Genomic DNA, 18,782 nt, shown 5'->3' with positions numbered 1-18,782 from the left:
TCTGTTATTTCCTGACTTTTTAATGATTGCCATTCTAACTGGCATGAGATGGTATCTCATTGTGGTTTTGATTTGCATTTCTTTGATGACCAGTGATGCTGAGCTTTTCTTCATATGTTTGTTGGCTGTATAAATGTCTTCTTTTGAGAAGTGTCTCTTCATACCTTCACCACTTTTTAATGGGGTCATTTGTTTTTTACTTGTAAATTTGTTTAAGTTCCTTGTAGATTCTGGATATTAGCCCTTTGTCAGATGGATAGATTGCAAAAATTTTCTCCCATTCTGTAGGTTGCCTGTTTACTCTGATGATAGTTTCTTTTGCTGTGCAGAAGCTCTTTAGTTTAATTAGATCCCATTTGTCAATTTTGGCTTTTGTTGCCACTGCTTTTGGTGTTTCAGTCATGAAGTCTTCGCCCATGACTATATCCTGAATGGTATTGCCTAGGTTTTCTTCTAGGGTTTTTATGGTTTTAGGTCTTATGTTTAAGTCTTTAATCCATCTTGAGTTAATTTTTGTATAAGGTGTAAGGAAGGGGTCCAGTTTCAGTTTTCTGCATATGGCTAGCCAGTTTTCCCAGCACCATTTATTAAATAGGAAATCCTTTCCCCATTTCTTGTTTTTGTCAGGTTTGTCAAAGATCAGGTGGTTGTAAATGTGTGGTTAATTTCTGCAGCTTCTATTCTGTTCCATTGGTCTATATATCTGTTTTAGTACCAGTACCATGCTGTTTTGGTTACTGTAGCCTTGTAGGAGTACCATGCTGCTTTGGTTACTGTAGCCTTGTAGTATAGTTTGAAGTCAGGTAGCATGATGCCTCCAGCTTTGTTCTTTTTGCTTAAGATTGTCTTGGCTATACAGGCTCTTTTTTGGTTCCATATGAAATTTAAAGTAGTTTTTTCTAATTCTTTGAAGAAAGTCAATGGTAGCTTGATGGGAATAACATTGAATATATAAATTACTTTGAGCAGTATGGCCACTTTCACGATATTGATTTTCCTATCCATGAGCATGGAATGTTTTTCCATTTGTTTGGGTCCTCTCTTATTTCCTTGAGCAGTGGTTTGTAGTTCTCCTTGAAGAGGTCTTTCATAACCCTTGTAAGTTGTATTCCTCAGTATTTTATGTTCTTTGTAGCAATTTTGAATGGGAGTTCACTCATGATTTGGCTCTCTGTTTGTCTGTTATTGGTATATAGGAATGCTTGTGATTTTTGCACCTTGGTTTTGTATCCTGAGATTTTGCTGAAGTTGCTTATCAGCTTAAGGAGTTTTGGGCTGAGAAGATGGGGTTTTCTAAATATATAATCATGTCATCTGCAAACAGAGACAATTTCACTTCCTTACTTCCTGTTTGAATACCCTTTAATTCTTTCTCTTGCTTGATTGCCCTGGCCAGAACTTCCAACACTATGTTAAATAGGAGTGATGCGAGAGGGCATCCTTGTCTTGTGCCAGTTTTCAAAGGGAATGCTTCCAGCTTTTGCCCATTCAGTATGATATTGGCTACGGGTTTGTCATAAATAGCTCTTGTTATTTTGAGATTTGTTCCATCAATACCTAGTTTATTGAGTGTTTTTAGCATGAAGGGGTGTTGAATTTTATCGAAGACCTTCTCTGCATCTATTGATATAATCATGTGGTTTTTGTCATTGGTTCTGTTTATGTGATGGATTACATTTATTGATTTGCGTGTGTTGAACCAGCCTTGCATCCCAGGGATGAAGCCAACTTGATAGTGGTGGATAAGCTTTTTAATGTGCTGCTGGATTCGGTTTGCCAGTATTTTATCGAGGATTTTCACATTGATGTTCATCAGGGATATTGGCCTGAAATTTTCTTTTTTTGTTGTGTCTCTGCCAGGTTTTGGTGTCAGGGTGATGCTGACTTCATAAAATGAGTTAGGGAGGAATCCCTCTTTTTTTGTTGTTTGGAATAGTTTCAGAAGAAATGGCACCAGCTCCTCTTTGTACCTCTGGTAAGATTTGGCTGTGAATCTGTCTGGTCCTGGGCTTTTTTTGGTTGGTAGGCTGTTAATTACTGCCTCAATTTCAGAACTTGTTATTGGTCTATTCAGGGATTCGATTTCTTCCTGGTTTAGTCTTGGGAGGGTGTATATGTCCAGGAATTTATCCATTTCTTCTAGATTTCCTAGTTTATTTGTGTAGAGATGTTTACAGTATTCTCTGATGGTAGTTTGTATTTCTGTGGAATCAGTGGTGATATCCCCTTTATCATCTTTTATTGTGTCTATTTGGTTCTTCTCCCTTTTCTTCTTTATTAGTCTAGCTAGTGGCCTATATATTTTGTTAATCTTTTCAAAAGACCAACTCCTGGATTCATTGATTGTTTTGAAGGGTTTTTCGTGTCTCTATCTCCTTCATCCATGAGCATGGAATGTTTTTCCATTTGTTTCTGCTCTGATCTTAGTTATTTCTTGTCTTCTGCTAGTTTTTGAATTTGTTTGCTCTTGCTTCTCTAGTTGTTAGGGTGTCAATTTTAGATCTTTCCTGCTTTCTGTTGTGGGCATTTAGTGCTATACATTTCCCTATAAACACTGCTTTAGCTGTGTTCCAGAGATTCTGGTATGTTGTGTCTTTGTTCTCATTGGTTTCAGAGAACTTATTTATTTCTGCCTTAATTTTGTTATTTACCCAGTAGTCATTCAGGAGCATGTTGTTCAGTTTCCATGTAGTTGTGCAGTTTTGAGTGAGTTTCCTAATCCTGAGTTCTAATTTGATTGCACTGTGGTCTGAGAGACTGTTTGTTACGATTTCTGTTCTTTGCATTTGCTGAGGAGTGTTTTATTTCCAATTATGTGCTCAATTTTAGAATAAGTGCTTTATGGTGCTGGGCAGAATGTATATTCTGTTGATTTGGGGTGGGGAGTTCTGTATGTATCTATTAAGTCCGCTTGGTCCAGAGCTGAGTTCAAGTCCTGAATATTCTTGTTAATTTTCTGCTCATTGATCTGTCTAATATTGACAATGGGGTATTAAAGTCTCCCACTATTATTGTGTGGGAGTCTAAGTCTCTTTGTAGATATCTAAGAACTTAATGAATCTGGGTGCTCCAGTATTGGGTGCATATATATTTAGGATAGTTAGCTCTTCATGTTGCATTGATCCCTTTACCATTATGTAATGCACTTCTTTGTCTCTTTTGATCTTTGTTGATTTAAAGTCTGTTTTATCAGAGACTAGGATTGCATCTCCTGCTTTTCTTTTTTTTTGCTTTCCATTTTCCATTTGCTTGGTAAATATTCCTCCATTTCTTTATTTTGAGCTTATGTGTATCTTTGCACGTGAGATGGGTCTCCTGAATATAGCACACTAATGGGTCTTGACTCTTTATCCAATTTGCCAGTCTGTGTCTTTTAACTGAGGCATTTAGCCCATTTACATTAAGGTTAATATTGTTATGTGTGAATTTGATCCTGTCATCATGATGCTAGCTGGTTATTTTGCACATTAGTTGATGCAGTTTCTCCATAATGTCATTGATCTTTATAATTTGGTATTTTTTGCAGTGGCTGGTGCTAGTTTTTCCTTTCCATATTTAGTGCTTCCTTCAGAAGCTCTTGTAAGGCAGGCCTAGTGGTGACAAAATCCTTCAGGAGGATTTGCTTGTCTGTAAAGGATTTTATTTCTCCTTTGCTTATGAAACACAGTTTGGCTGGATATGAAATTCTGGTTTGAAAATTCTTTTCTTTAAGAATGTTGAATATTGATCCCTATTCTCTTCTGGCTTGTAGGGTTTCGGCATATTGATCTGCTGTTAGTGTGATGGGCTTCCCTTCATAGGTAACCTGACCTTTCTTTCTGGATGCCCTTAACATTATTTCCTTTGTTTCAACCTTGGAGAATCTGATGATTATGTGTCTTGGGGTTGCCTTTCTGGAAGAGTATCTTTGTGGTGTTCTCTGTATTTCCTGAATTTGAATGTTAGCCTGTATTGCTAGGTTGGGGAAGTTCTCCTGGATAATATCCTGAAGAGTGTTTTCCACCTTGGTTCCATTCTCACCGTCACTTTCAGGTACACCAGTCAAATGTAGGTTTGGTCTTTTCACATAGTCCCATATTTCTTGGAGGCTTTGTTCATTACTTTTCATTTTTTTTCCTTTAATCTTGTCTTCACACTTTATTTCATTAAATTGATCTTCAATTTCTGATATCCTTTCTTCTGCTTGATTGATTTGTCTGTCGATACTTGTGTATGCTTCACGAAGTTCTTGTGCTGTGTTTTTCAGCTCCATCAGGTCATTGATGTTCTTCTCTAAACTGGTTATGCTAGTTAGCATTTCCTGTAACCTTTTTTCAGGGTTCTTCACTTCCTTGCATTGGGTTAGAACATGCTCCTTTAGCTCAGAGGAGTTTGTTATTACCCAGCTTCTGAAGCCTACTTCTGTCAATTGGTCAAACTCATTCTCCATCTGGTTTTGTGCCCTTGCTGGAGAGGAGTTGCGATCATTTGGAGAAGAGGCATTCTGGTTTTTGTTATTTTCAGCATTTTTGCAGTGGTTTTTCTTCATCTTTGTAGATTTATCTACCTTTGATCTTGGATGCTGATGGCCTTTTTTGTGGGCACCCTATTTGTTGATGTTGATGTTATTGCTTTATGTTTGTTAGTTTTCCTTCTAACAGGCCCCTCTTCTGCAGGTCTGCTGGAGTTTGGTGGAGGTCCACTCCATACCCTGTTTGCCTGGGTATCACCAGTGGAGGCTTCAGAACAGCAAAGATTGCTGCCTGCTCCTTCCTTTGGAAGCTTTGTCCCAGAGGGGCACCCGCCTGTTGCCAGCCGGAGCTCTCCTGTTTGAGGTGTCTCCCAATCAGGAGGCACGGGAGTCAGGGACCCACTTGAGGAGGTGGAGTCTGTCCCTTAGCAGAGCTTGAGTCCTGTGCTGGGAGATCCACTGCTCTCTTCAGAGCCAGCAGGCAGATGTTTAAGTCCGGTGAAGCTGTGCCCACAGCCACCTTTTGCCCCAGGTGCTCTGTCTCATGGAGATGGGAGTTTTATCTATAAGCCCCTGACTGGAGCTGCTGCCTTTCTTTCAGAGGTGCCCTGCCCAGTGAGGAGGAATCGAGAGAGACAGTCTGGCCCCAGGTGCTTTGCCATGCCGTGGTGAATTCTGCACAGTCAGAGTTAACACTGTGAGGGGAAAACCACATACTCAAGCCTCAGTATGGCGGACGCCCCTTTCTCCACCAAGCTCAATCATCCCAGGTAGACTTCAGACTGCTGTGCTGGTGGGGAGAATTTCAAGCCAGTGGTTCTTAGCTTGCTGGGCTCCGTGGGAGTGAGACCCGCTGAGTGAGACCACTTGGCTCCCTGGCTTCAGCCCCCTTTCCAGGGGAGTGAACAGTTCTGTCTTGCTGGGATTCCAGCTGCCACTGGGGTATGAAAAAAGTCTCCTGCAGCTAGCTGGGTGTCTGCCTGAACTGCCACGTTGACTTTTAGTATAACTTATTTTCTAGTCTTTTGCACCTGAGAATTAGGTTTTGTTTTTCTTCTCTTTCTTTGTGTTTACTGATCATGTTAACTTCTTAGATTCTTAAAACATTATTTTTGGTAGAATTCTTCTGTGAGGAACCCCTGGTCCTGTTGAGAACCTCCAATAGATGCTCTTAAAAGTCTTGGCCTGCTGCAGTCATATTTCAAAGCACACTCTCCGCAAGGTGCTGGCCTCCTACCCGTGAGCAGTGCACTTCCTCTGTCTCCCTCATTTGGTGTCTTTAAGGATTTTAACAAAAAAGCCATAGAGGCAGACAAGAAATGTCAGTCAGTAGAGTCAAAATAGAAACTCCCTTCATCACAGCGCTTTTTGGTTCCAAGTGCTGAAGCTCATCTTGACATGCTGTCACGGTGCAGGGCCACGTAACCAGAGATGCTGCCACCATCTGTGGGTGTTGCGGAAACTTCTCTGGGCTCCGAAAGCATTTCTGAAAACTCCTCTATCAATATGCCGAGGCTGTCAGCTGAGCTATCTGGTGATAGGAACAACGGGCCCTCATCAGTCCCTTTGCCCTCTTATCATTTGGTAATTATGTGTCTTTCAAATAGCTGCCTGTCTTATTCTTGCATATTTCTGTTGCCTGTACAGTGCTGTTTGAGTGATGGCCTGGCCTCTGTGTGCCTCAGAAGTTGGAGCAGAATGATCCCCTTTGATGTTCACTCATGCACATGTGTGTATGGATATGTGTATTTTTCTTGCCTTTCCAGTTCAGGTCTATTCTGGGACTCAGCTATTGTACAGAAGAAAAAACAGTCACTGGAACTGGTACCAGAATTCCTGAACAGGAGACTTTCCTTTGCTACTCATTAGTCTTGTGACCTTAGACAATTCAGTTACCTTTTGGGAGTCTATTTCATCATTATAAAATGAAAATAATAACATGTTCTTCCCAGTGCAATTGTGAGGATGAAATGAGGTGGAGGCAGGGGAAGCTAACTATGTATGAGTGTCACATATACTCATTATAAATATTCAACTTCTCCACTGCTACCTGAAAAATCACCTAACACTTAAATAATTTAAAACAGCACCAATTATTTTATTAGCTCTCATGGTTTCTGTGGGTCAGAGATTTGAGAAGGACTTAGCTGAATGGTTCTGGTATGGGGTCCCTCATTCAGGTGGCATTAGTGTGTGGCTGGAGCTGGAACAGTACAATGCTGGAAGAGTGGGTGCTGACCCAACCTCCCTTTCTTTTAGACTCAGGTCCTCATGTGGTCTCTGCATGGGCTAGTTTGAGCTTCCTCGCAACATGGCAGCTTTAGGCAGTCAGCTGCTTACATGGCAGCTAAAGGCTTTAAGTACAAGTATTCTCGTAAGCGAGGCAGAAAGGAAGCACTTTTCATGACCTGGCCTCAGAAGCCACACAGTGTCACATCTGCTGATAGTGTATTCTGTTAGTTGAAATGGTCACAAAAGCCCACTCAGCACATACCCATCTCTCAATGAGAGTAACGTCTAGGAATTTGTGGATGTACTTAAGAACTGCCACAATGGATATTGTTATTATGGAAAGTGAATGAATGTTATCCTCTGATGTCAGACCACTCCTTAAGGAAGTACCCATTTTTCCTTCTGCTCCTTGCTTTGAACTTCATTTCTCAGTAGTAATATATTATAGTAATAACAGTTAATCAGTCCTTGAAATGTACCAGACATCATGCTAGAGCTTTACATAAAATATCTCATGTAATTCACACAACATACTTATCTTCATTTGAAAGATTAGAAAACTGCTAGGAAAGGTTTCATAATTATTTCAGGGTCACACAGCCAGAAAGAGGTAGAGCTTGGGATTAAACCTAGGCAGTTTGATTCTAGAACCTGTTCTTTGAACCATTGCACTGAAGCTCTGTGAATTAGAGCTTGTGGGACCCAGACTGTCATCAGCTGCTGAGCCCAGATCCTTATTGTGTGCTTCACAGGGGCCTCACCTCTGCAGACTTTAGGGTTACCAGTCATTATATGGGGATCATCTTTCACCTTGGTGGCTTTAGCAGCCCCATGAGGTAATCATTCCTCAGTGAGTTTAGGCAAAGATCTGTCTGTTCTTCTAAAAGAATCTGGAATGTTTTAAATTATTCTCCAGACTATGGATGTATTTATTAGCTTAGCGGGGTGTTTGCATTTTGCTGGAGGCAACATGTTTATAAAACTTAATGCTTCTCACCTGTATATTCTGTGTCCTAACTAACCTTACAGTATTTTAATGCACTTTTTCTTTCTTTTTTTATTGTATCTTCATGGACTTTACATAATAACCCAGCAGTGAAGGGGTTTGCTAGCTATCTTTCCATATCCCACATTGCTGTTGGAGCATACTATCATAGCATTTAGACACACATTTCATTAGCTTCATATGCCTTCTTTGGGGCTTCTTCAAGGATGTAAATCCACAAAAATAAAAATGTCTTCTTTAAATTTCAGGCCCTGAAATTAGGGGATGTTATAGCTGGAAGGAACCTGGTGGTATTGTCACGTGCAGTGATTTTCAGGGTGCCTTAGGTACCCTCCCTGTATATATTAAATACTTATTGCTACACAGCCAGGTACCCTCAAAACTTAACAACTTAAAATGTCAAGCATTTATTATCTCATACAGTTTCTGAAAATTAGGAATCTGGGAGCAGGTTGGTTGGGGATTATGACTCTCAACCTTTAAAGAGATTTCAATTAAGATGACATCAGGGGTTGCAGTCATCTGAAGGTTTGATTGGGGCTGAAAACTCTGTATCCATATAGTTTACTGACATGATTGGCGTTCTCATTTCCTTAGGACTGTTCAAGTGTTCTCATAACATAGCAGCTAGCTTTTCCCAGGGTAAGCAGTTTAAACAGAGAAGAAGTAAAAAGCTACAACGACTTTTATAACCTAGCCTCGGATGTCTTATACCGTTACTTCTGCTGAATTCCATTGGTTATACAGCCCAGCTCTGACACAGTATAGGAGAGGCTACACGGCATGAAAACCAGGGGGAAGGGATCTTTGGAGACTGTCTTGGAGGCTGGCTATCACACCATGGCCAAGGCAAGGGACCATATCTCTGCCAGCCCCCTGTCTGTGCTGGCCTCAGAGTAGCCTTCTCTTGTTGCATATTCTGCTTTTTTGTAAAACTTATTTTAGAAATTGTGCCACTGAGAATAACAACAACAAATAAAGATGCAACTCTCTCATTTTAAAAATGATGAAAGGGTCTTGCCTAAGGTAACAAAGCTGCAGCCACAGCCCAGATGATGAGTCAGGTGTCTCACCTCCTCATTCCTGTGTCTTTTACCCTGTTGTCTGGGGAGAGGTGACAGGCAGTGTCAGCATTTGATGGAACAGAGGGAATTGGGCACCTTGAAGACCTTCCTTTCAATGATGGGAAAAATACTATCCTAACCTTACTTGAAGGTAGAGGAAAGAGTGAGAGAAGAAGAAAATAACTTGATGCCTGACATTTGAGGAAATTTGGGGCTCAGACCTTAGATGTAGAACCTTCAGCTTAGAATAAGCTATAATTGTTATTATTATTGATGATTGCCGATACATACCCATTACTTACAAGGTACCAGGCTCTAAGCCCTTTACACGAGTCATCTCAGTTAATTTGCCCAACAGTTAGTTGACATGGGGCTGGGCATGGTGGCTCATGCCTGTAATCCCAGCACCTTAGGAGGCCGAAGTGGAAGGATTACTTGAGCACAGGAGTTCAAGACCAGCCTGGGCAACATAGAGAGACCCCATCTCTCAAAAAAAAAATTTGGCTGGGCATGGTGGAGAACACCTGTAATCCCAGCTACTTGGGAAGCTGAGGTGAGAGGATCGCTTGAGCCCAGGAATTTGAGGCTGCAGTGAGCCATGATTGTGCCACTGCACTCCAGCCTGGGTGACAGAGCAAGACCCTGAAATAAATAGTTGACACATTTATTACTCATCTTCATAGATGAGGAAACTGGGGTCCCAAGAGGTGGAGTTATGTCTTGAAATGTGGGGAAGAGTTTGATAGGTGAGGTGAAGAGTCAGAGCAATCTAGAATGAAGGCACATTCTAAAAGCAAGAAAGCTTGATGAGTCATCTAGCATGACCATAGCATGGCGCTACACTGATCATTGTTGAGTGATTGTCTGGCTAATGTGTGTGGACTTTTTGGACCAGGCCGGTCTTCCAGAGGCCCGCATGATGGATCAGTATTGGGCTGTTGTTAGATAACCCACCTACCCCAGACATGGGCTCCCTGTATTAATTACACTTCTCTTGACCCATCCCAAACTTGGTCTCATCCTTTAATGTTTTCTGTGTAAAATTTGGGTTTCTGATTTCTCAGGTGGCTATGCTCTTTATAGCACAGGAAAGTCAATCCTAAAGCAGACTGGGATATGCAGGATAGAAAATCCTGGATGGTTCATTCATTCGTCATCCATTTATGTGTCTTGTCCATGGAGGGGACACCAAGAGACTCCTTGTTCTTACACCAGGCCCTGGAACCCATGTGGTCACACCTGTTCCTCACTGAGCCCTGAAGGCTTGGCTTACAAAGCCAGGAGGTGCATCTACTTCTGTTTTCTGCATAGTTGAAATAACTTTGTCTTTGCATCCATGGTTCAGCATTTAGAGTGGACAGATTTAGATCAGTGGTGTCCCAAATCCTGGAGGTTTGTAACATGATTTGAGAGGGTACATTCGCCATATGTTTTAAAAATGTTAATAGGTACATACGTGTTTTATTGAGGCCATTACTGTGGGCTTAAAAGCAGGACCCTCAATTCAACCCATCACTTTGTCACGGACTAGCTGAGCCCTCGGACCTTGGGCAAGTTACTTAACCACTCTATGTCTCACCTTCTTCAGCTTGAATTTGGGAAAAATCTGGATATTAGGAAAATGCTGTATAGAAATTCTAAATCCCTTGTTTGATAGAGGCAGTGGCTGAGGATCTGAGAGGTTAGATAATTTGCCCCAAATCACTTAGCTGGCACAACTGTGTCATACTGGACCCCTGTTGATTCCAATAAGGACCACACCATGTCTGAGAGGTTGAAGAAGAGACTCAGAGCCAGTGAAGGAGACAGGATTTATGGAGAACTTACATAAAGGGGTGGGCCAGTGACCACAGGCTCAACAGCAGAACTGCTACCATTTGTAAAAAGCATGCAGTTGATATATCGTGTTTTCACTTAGCAGTCTCCACCTAGCAACCATCACTTAACCAAAAATAAAGGGCCTCAATCCCCTGTACAGTCTGCATTCCAGGGAATGGGCCAGGGGTTCAGATTCTTTCATAGATAAGGAGTGAATCTCCAGATTGGCCACTCTGGGAATCTTTGGGTTTTTTTTTGGAGGTGGAGTCTTGCTCTGTCACCCAGGCTAGAGTGCAGTGGCGCGATCTCGGCTCACTGCAACCTCCACCTCTTGGGTTCAAGTGATTCTCCTGCCTCAGCTTACCGAATAGCTGGGATTACAGGTGCCCGCCACTGCGCCTGGCTAATTTTTGTTTTTTTTTAGTAGAGACTGGGTTTCACCATGTTGGCCAGGCTGGTCTCAAACTCCTGACCTGTGATCCACCCGCCTCAGCCTCCCAAAGTGCTGGGATTACAGGCGTGAGCCACCGCACTTAGCCCGGGATTCTTAGCTCAGAACTCCAAACACACATCCTTCTTGGACCATAGGGTCATTCTCAGGAACTGCCTAGGTTATTGCTGTCAGGTCTGTCTGCCATTACAAACTGGAACCAGCATCCAGCTCTCTGGATTTCCAGGGCTTTTTTTATTATTATGATTATTAAATTTTTTTTGCAGTAGAAGCCTGTACCCATTCTCATCTCTTTCCATTTTTTCTCACCCTGAAAGAGTAACAAATTCCAAGGCCTTGGGACATGTGGTGGTAGCTGAAAGAAGAACGCAGCCTTTCCTTGTCTTGTCCAAGTGAAGAAAAGTGGTGCTCTCTACTTGAGAGGAATTGGAAATAGATTATTTGCACACCCTCATACTCTCTCAAAATAATCACAGTTAACATCTGTTGAGTTTTTACTATAGTCTCTTCCAAGTGCTTCTGCTAGAGCAATGGTTCTCAAAGTGTGGTTCCTGGGCCGGCAGCAGCAGTGTCGCCTGGATGCAGACTATTCTCAGGCTCCCACTCCAGAAATCCTGGATCAGAAACTGGGGAGGAGCCGGCACTCTGTTTTAACAAGCCCCCCCAAGGTGATTCTGATGCCTACTGGAGTTGGAGAGCCACATACTCCATGTCCTCAACAAGCCCTTTAAGATTGTGTCCTCCATTATACAGATGATGACGTCAAAGCAGAGGACTCTGAACAGTGTCTTGTGCTGTTTATTCATTCAGGAAACATTAATAAGCATTGATTTATTAGGGGCACTTTCTTGCACTCATTTGTTTGATCCTGACACAACCCAATCAGTAGCTGTTTTTGTCTCCATTTTACGGATGAGGCGAGTGAAGCTCAGGGACACTAAATAACTCTTCCAAGCTCATGCGGCCACTTAGCTTTGAGGTTATAGCTCCAATCGAGGTCTCTCTACTCTTGTGGGATTTTCACACTACGTTGCCTCTGCCTCTGACCCTCGCTGCTGCCTGTCTGACCCCAGCTGTTTGCTTCTCCCCAGCTGTCAGAGCATCTGTCCTCTGGGAGGTCTTGCCTGTCCCCCTCAACCCCACCAAAAGTCTGCAGCTGCCATCCAGAATCTGTGCTGAGCCTGTCTTTCCATAGCACACCTGATGCCCAAGTTGAAATGGGTTTCGCCTCTCACTTTCTCAGTCTCTCTGATAGGAGATGCTTAACTGAATCGTGCCCCCAGGCAGAATGGCCTGAAGGGAGCACCAGGCCCTGTGGACAAGAGAAGCAGGGCTGACAGGGTGTTGAAGACTTCTGCCAGGGCTACAGCTTGGCTGGCATCCCTTAGTTTGGTGTGAATTTCTTTTGGGACGATGATTTTTTTCCCCATATTTATCTGTGAAAAAGTGCCCCCTGAGGATTCTTTCCTGCTGGGAGGCAGAGCATGGAGAACTTGATTTTTCAGGTTTTCATGGAGCCTGACAAGCAAAGAGTCACAAGTCCAGGCTGGCCCTATTATCACCGGTTGCTCTTTTGTGGTCACTGAAATGCCTTCTCCTCCAAGATGCTCTCTCTGCATCGTCTCTTATCTGGGTGATGCTGGCCCCTCTGGGATGCAAAGACACCGAGCTTGCCATCGTAGGAGCCCTCTCATTCTCCTGTGGGATCTCCTGGTTAGCTATCGCATTGCCTCTGCACCTGACTTTGGGGAATGGGGATTGTCTTAAAATTTATCTCCAAGCCCAGAACAGTCCTGGAACACTGGCAACTGTAAAAACATCAATGTTATGAATCTTCTCTGCAGATTGTAAGACAAAGGTCATCCCTTGACCCCAGTGGGGTAAGGAATAAACCCAGTTCACCGTTCTGCACTACCTTACCTGTATCATCAAGTACAGCCTGCAGGATTCAAAGTGTGCTGGGCACCATGTCTGGAGTAACAGGAAATTAGTGGAAGCCTTAGCATTGCCTTAGAAAGAGCTTTTATGGTTCATTACTCAAGAGCTTTGTAAAGCTTTTAAAAAGTATAAATAAAATGTATAAATTCTCAAGTTTGTTACATTGGTGCTGTTTCCTTTAGGGATCAGCAAGTATCTATGAATGCCTGAAAGTCTTCTGTGCTTTCTTTCCAGTCAACAGGACAAGTGAGGTGCTGAGGAAAGGTCCTCAGTGTTGGTCAGGTCCAGGCAGGTTACAGCTTGCATGCTCAGGGGCTGAAATGATTCCAGAAGGGGCCAAGAGGTGTGGGCAGGGCTGAGGGGAGGCAACACAGAGGCAGGAAGGTGTTTAGGAACCCAGCAAGGACTGGAACTGTGGGATTGGGCCCCTGACAGGAGCCGACGAAATCTGACCTCTGAGACCCCCACTGGTGCCTCCCAGTGACCAAACTCAACCCGAAATCAGAGGCAAAAGGAGCCTACTTAACCTGGTCTATAAAGTTCAGACTCGGCCAGGCACGGTGGCTCATGCCTGTAATCCCAGCACTTTGGGAGGCCGAGGTGGGCGGATCACATGAGGCCAGGAGTTCAAGACCAGCCTGGGCAACATGGCCAAACCCCATCTCTACTAAAAATACAAAAATTAGCTGGGCATGATGGCCGCATGCCTGTAGTCTCAGCTACTTGAGAGGCTGAGGCAAGAGAACCGCTAGAACCTGGGACGTGGAGGTTTGAGAGAGCTGAGATCATACCACTGCATTCCAGCCTGGGCGATAGATCGAGACTCGGTCTCAAAAAAAACAAACAAACAAAAGGCCAGACTCTCCAGACACAGGACAGTTAGGAGAAGGGTAGAGAGTGAGTTGGAGGGGCAAATGAGAACATCATTCCATCCTACATCTGGACTTTGTGACAGAGAAACATGAGTGTTACATCTATACAGTCACGTGTTGCATAATGACGTATCTGTCAACAGTGGACTGCATATACCACACTGCTCCCATCAGATGATAATGGAGCTAAAAATTCCTATTGCCTAGTGACATCATAGCCATCTTAACATCATGTGCAACACATCACTCATGTGTTTGGTGATGTTGGTGTGAACAAACCTACTGCACTGCCATTTGTATAAAACTATAGCGCAATTATGTACAGTACATGATAATACTAGATAAAAAATGGCTGTGTTACCAGTGTATGTGTTTATCATACTATCATTATTTTAGTGTGTGCCTTCTACTTATTTTTTTTTTTTAAGTTAACTGTTAAAAAGCCTCAGGCAGGTCCTTCAGGAGGTATTTCAGAAGGCATTGCTGTCACAGGAGATGACAGCTCCATGTGTGTTAATGCCCCTGAAGACCTTGCAGTGGGACAAGGTAAGGAGGTGGAAGACAGTGATATTGATGATCCTGACTCCGTGTAGGCCTAGGCTAAGGTGTGTGTTTGTGTCTTAGTTTTTAACAAAAAAGTTTTAAAAGTTAAAAATAAATAATTTTTAAATAGAAAAATGTTTATAGAATAAGAATATAAAGAAAACGTATTTTCATACAGCTGTACAATGTTTGTGTTTCAAACTATGTGTTGTTATAAAAGAGTCAAAAAGTTAAGAGCCAGGCACAGTGGTGTACACTTACAGTCCCAGCTGCTCTGGAAGCTGAGACGGGAAGATTGCTTGAGCCCAGGAGTTCGAGGCTGTCGTGTGCTGTGATCATGTCTGTGAATAACCACTGTACTCTAACCTGGACAATATAGCAAGACCCCATCTCTTTAAAAAAAAGAGATGGTTGGGCGCAGTGGCTCACGCCTGTAATCCCAGCACTTTGGGAGGCTGAGGTGGGTGGATCACGAGATCAGGAGATCAAGACCATACTGGCCAACACGGTGAAACCCTGTCTCTAGTAAAAGTACAAAAAAATCAGCTGGGCATGGTGGCAGGTGCCTGTAGTCCCAGCTACTTGGGAGGCTGAGGCAGGAGAATCGCTTGAACCTGGGAGGCAGAAGTTGCAGTGCACCGAGATCACGCCACTGCACTCCAGCCTGGGCAACAGAGTGAGACTCCATCTCAAAAAAAAAAAAAAAAAAGAGAGATAATTAAAAAAATTTTTAAATTTGTAAAGGAAAAAAGTTCCAGTAAGCTAAGTTTATTATTGAAGAAAAATATTTTTTATAAATTTAATATAGTCTAAGTGTACCATGTTTATAAACTAAGTGTACACAGTAGTGTACTATAATGTCCCAGGCCTTCACATTCTTTGACCACTCACTCACTGACTCACCCAGAGCTACTTCCATTTCTGTGAACTGTAATCATGATGAGTACCCTATACAGGCGTACCATTTTTTTCTCATATTATATTTTTACTTTACCTTTTCTATGTTAAGAGATAGAAATACTCACCATCATGTTACAGTTGTCTACAGGATTCAGTGTAGTATCGTGTATACAGGTTTGTAGCCTAGAAGCAGTAGACTCTACTATATAGCCTATGTGTGTTGTAGGCTATACCATCTAGGGTTGTGTAAGTGGACTCTGAAGTTGCTCGGAAGACAAAGTCACTTAACGATGATAGGCTACTCAGAAGATATCTGTGTTGTTAAGCAAAGCATGACTGTAGGCCCTAGTGCAAGGAACAGTGGTCACTGATCCTGACATTCAGATCCCACCCTTTGGTTTGTTTGTTTGTTGGTTGGTTGGTTTTTGGTTTTTGGGGGGTTTTTTTTGAGATGGAGTTTTGTTCTTGTTGCCCAAGCTGGAGTGCAATGGTGAGATCTCGGCTCACTACAACCTCCGCCTCCCAGGTTCAAGCGATTCTGCTGCCTCAGCCTCCTGAGTAGCTGGGATTATAGGCACATGCCACCACACCTGGCTAATTTTTTGTATTTTTAGTAGAGACGGGGTTTCACCATGTTAGCCAGGCTGGTCTTGAACTCCTGACCTCAGGTGATCCACCGCCTCGGCCTCCCAAAGTGCTGGAATTGCAGGCATGAGTCACCGCACCCAGCAAAATTAGCTTGCAGTGATGGTGTGTGCCACCATGTTGGCCAGGCTGGTCTCGAACTCTTGACCTCAGATGATCCACCCACCTTGGCCTCCCAAAGTGAGCCACAGGCATGAGCCAAGACCCCAACCTTTGATAGAAGGAATGTTGAATAGTCGTGACCATTTTTAATCTACCACACCAAGAAACTCAAAAACTGAACTTAATAGCTTCAAGCCCTAAAGTCACATGACAAAACCATTTTTGTGACCCCATTCTTTCAAGGATCATTTATCTTTCTCCCTACTCTCCCCATTCCCACTCCAACCCCTGCCCCACTCATGGTTCACTTCTGTAACCCCAGATTTTGGAACACCCAAAACTCCTCTAAGAGCATAGTCGATGCCACTGTGATTTTCTGCTTTCCCGGGGAGCAGGGCCTTGCTGCTATGCCTCCAGATGATGCATTTATTCATCGTGGCAGGTGTATTTGATGAAACTAAAGAGATTGGAAAATTATGTAAAATGTTCGAGAATGTGCATGCTTGTGCTTACATTTAATGGGCCCATTTTAAAAAGTCCATGAACCCTGAAGCCAAGACAAAGTTTGATATCTCTGAGGCTGTGTGTTTAAATATTTGTGATTCTGAAGAGCCTGATTCAGCGTGTTTTTTTCCCCATTCTCATCCCCTTCCCAGTTATGTCTTCCATGTGCAGGCGTTTTCCTATTCATTTCCCTCATGATTGAAATGGTGACAGTTACATCTGCATTATAATCTTTCATCCTGAGTCTTTTACAGATATTATCCAGAGATAAGCAATGGTGTCTTTCTTTTACAGGTGGAGAAATTAAAATATGCATAAATTAGCCTGAAAAAAAGGTACCAGAAAACCCAGAGGGATCTGACATCACTTCATTTTGCTTCATTTTGCTCCCTCATCCCTCATACAGGGTTTTCTAACAGCAGTGCTCTTGACCTTTGGGGCAGGATAGGTCTTTGTTTTGGGGCTGTCTTGTGCATTGTGGGATGCTGAGCAGCATCCCTGGACTCTACTCACAGATGCCAGTAGCATCCCCCTGCCCCCAACCCCAGACCCACCAAGTAGTGACAACCAAGACTGTCTCCAGACATTGCAGATGTCCTAAGGGTTGGAGGATAGGGAGGTGAATATGTCCCTGGTTGAGAACTACTGCCTTCCAGTAGAGCATTTGAAGATTCTGGGCATCAGAGACTGTGAATTATTGGTCTGAGGGACGGAGGGCCTGGGGCACAGAGTATATCTTAAAAATCTTTTGAGTGTTTCTGATGTACCACCAGGGTTAAGAATCTGTTCCAGGCGGGGTGCGATGGCTTATACCTGTAATCTCTGCACTTTGGAAGGCCAAGATAAGTGGATCACTTGAGGTCAAGAGTTTGAGACCAGCCTGACCAACATGGTAAAAACCCAGCTCTACTAAAAATACAAAAATTACCTGGGCGTAGTGGTGGGTGCTTGTAATCCTAGCTACTCAGAAGGCTGAAGCAGGAGAATCACTTGAACATGGTGGGCAGAGGTTGCAGTGAGCTGAGATCGCGCCACTTCATTCCAGCCTGGGTGACAGAGTGAGACTCTGTCTCAAAAAAAAAAAAAAAAAAAAAAAAAAAGCAAAAACCATCTGCTGTTCCAGAATTCAAATCCCAATTCTCTAAGCCTGAGTTTCCTGATCTGTGATACTAAAATGATAATACTATACCTGTCTCATACAACTGTGAGCCTGAAATCTGGTAATATTAAGCACAGTGCTGGAATGTCATCATTTGCTCACTACATACTAGCTTTCATGATGCTTCTCATTCCTCTCTTGCATCTCCCCTCCTCTTTCTTCTTGGGAGCAGGTATAAGAGCAGAGGTGGGGACCGTAGCACCCATCTGGGTTGGGGATTTGCATTTTGAGTGTGGGGGTAGGGTGCATACGGGAGCTGAGAGCAGAGTGGGGTGATGGTTCAGATGGGCCCTGGTGGGGGCCAGCATGGAGCCTGACAGTCAAGGGCAAAGGGACCCTCCATAGAGGAAGAGGAGCGGTAGAGTGATGTGAGGCTCTGAGAGTCCTGCTCATGTGGCAAGCCCATAATTGTAGGATTTCTGAGAAAATTAGATTCTATATGAAGCCAAGTTGGTCAAGTTTCTTGTACTGGGATAGGTGTCCAAGGTGGGGTGAAGGTCATTGGGGTTAAATGGGTCATGGATGTGGATTTGAGGGTGTGGGATGGTTCATCCCTGATGGCCAAGCCTCCCGTGCTGATGTAAGAAAGTGGGGTGATGAAGGAAGCCTGGGAACCAGAGGACATTGTCACATCACCCTGTATGGGATGGACCCAGATATCAGAACTGCATTTTGACATGGCTGGTTGGGATAACAAGGTATCTGGAAGCCCATGTCATGGGAGCAAGGGCTGTGAGGAGTTCTGGAAAAGAAAAGGCATCTCTCAGGTGCCCTCCTTTAATGGAGTGCTGGAGGAAACGTCATTGTTCTACAATACGTCCAGGACAGAATGCAACTGGAGTGGGTGTTAAGAGGCAGGTTTCCATTCAAGGAAGGCTGTGCTTCAGTAGAAAGGACAAAATCCAGAAGTGTGAACTCTCCATTCTTCCTGAGGCTGGATAATTATGTTTCATCGGGGATGCCCTAGAGTGGTGCTTTCCGGTCTTTTTCAAGTTGTGCCACACATAGAAAATGATAACTGCTATGATGCAGGAGGAAAATAGAAAAGTTGCCTGAGGATGCCAGCCCTGCCCAGTAGCTTAGAGGGCGTAAACAGAT

General features: G+C 43.3%; 1 protein-coding gene across 6 annotated transcripts in view; it reads left to right on the top strand.

Moving 5' to 3' along the window:
• LARGE1 (LARGE xylosyl- and glucuronyltransferase 1) overlaps positions 1–18,782 on the top strand; it is a 769,194-nt gene that overhangs the window by 277,140 nt on the left and 473,272 nt on the right. The gene's annotated exons all lie outside the window — the stretch shown is intronic.

This window comes from Pongo abelii, chromosome 23 (assembly GCF_028885655.2).
Source record: "Pongo abelii isolate AG06213 chromosome 23, NHGRI_mPonAbe1-v2.0_pri, whole genome shotgun sequence".
In the NCBI taxonomy this organism is placed as follows: Eukaryota; Metazoa; Chordata; class Mammalia; order Primates; family Hominidae; genus Pongo; species Pongo abelii.
This window is presented reverse-complemented; position numbering and strand designations above follow the sequence as displayed.